Source organism: Tamandua tetradactyla, unplaced genomic scaffold, assembly GCF_023851605.1.
Source record: "Tamandua tetradactyla isolate mTamTet1 unplaced genomic scaffold, mTamTet1.pri URTXT_11a, whole genome shotgun sequence".
NCBI classification, from domain to species: Eukaryota; Metazoa; Chordata; class Mammalia; order Pilosa; family Myrmecophagidae; genus Tamandua; species Tamandua tetradactyla.
Window position 1 is genome coordinate 444,804 of NW_027518260.1, and position 1,478 is coordinate 446,281.

Consider the following 1,478-nt stretch of genomic DNA (forward strand, 5'->3'; position numbering starts at 1 on the left):
TCCAGTAAAATCAACCTGCCACCATGAAGCCCACTGGTCACTTTGGGGAATGGTACTTTTTGAGGGGCTGAGTGTGGGTCTCTGCTGTTGGCACATTGGGCACTCAGCAGTGGCTATAGTCAGGTCAGCCTTGGTGAGTGAAAGTCCATGTTGCTGAATCCATGAAAAAACTCCATCCCTACCAACATGAACACTTTGTTCACGAGTCCATTGGGCAATGGCAGGAGTTGCTATGGAAGGAGGCTGACTGGTATACACAGAATGTGTCATCTTATCCACTTTATTATTAAAACTTTCCTCTGCTGAAGTCTTCCTCTGCTGTGCAGTCACAAGTGACACAAATATCTTCATGTTTTTAGCCCACTCAGAAAGGTCTATCCACATACCTCTCCCCCAGACATCTCAGATGTCACCAATTTTCCAATTATGGTCTTTCCAAGTCCCTGATCATCCAGCCAAACCATTAGCAACAGTCCATGAGTCAGTATACAAATGCACCTCTGGCCAGTTCTCCTCCCAAGCAAAATGAACAAGCAGGTGCACTGCTCAAAGTTCTGACAACTGGGAGGATTGCCCCTCACCTATGTCCTTCAGGGACACCCAGAAAGGGGTTGCAGTGCTGCAGCTGTCCACTTTTAGGTGGTATCCACATATCAAGCTGAACCATCTGTAAACCAAACCCAAGTTTTCTCTTCCTCAGTCAATTCACTGTAAGGAACTCCCCAAGAGGCCATAGCTCTGGTCTAGGAAAGACAATGTAATGTTGCAGGAATGGAGACCATGGGCACTTGGGTCACTTCCTCATGTAACTTACCTATGCCTTCAGGACCTGCTGTGACCTTATCTCAAATATACTGTTTCCATTTTATGATAGAGTGCTACTGCACACACCCAAATTTATGGCTTGGTGGGTCAGACAACACCCAGCTAATGATAGGCAATTCATATTTCATGGTAACTAGGTGGCCCATAGTTAAGCATTCAGTCTCTACTAAGGTCCAGTTGCAGGCCAAAAGCTGTTTCTCAAAAGGAGAGAAGTTGGCGACTTTTGGAGAAGATGGCGGCTTAGTAAGGTACGCCTGTCTTAGTTCCTCCTCCAGAACAACTAATAAATAACTAGAAACAGTACAGAACAGCTCCCAGAGCCACAACAGAGAACAGACACACTGCAACCCAGGCTGGAATGGTTGGACCAGCTACGAGACTCTGCTGCGGTGAGGTCCCCGAGCAGTGGGTGCTTCCCTGGGCTGTGGCAGCTGGTGGCCGGCTCCCCTCCCTCCCTCCTTTCTGGTCCGGCTGAGAGACTCGGATCGGCGGTTCCCCAAGCTGCGGTGGTCGGCGACCGGAGCCCCTCTGACACACACGGCTTCCCAGGCCGGCTGGGAGCCTCGGATCAGTGGTTCCCCAACCCGCGGTGGCTGGTGACCACAGCCCCTCCCACAAATGCAGTTTCCCAGGTTGGCTGGGAGCCTTGGATC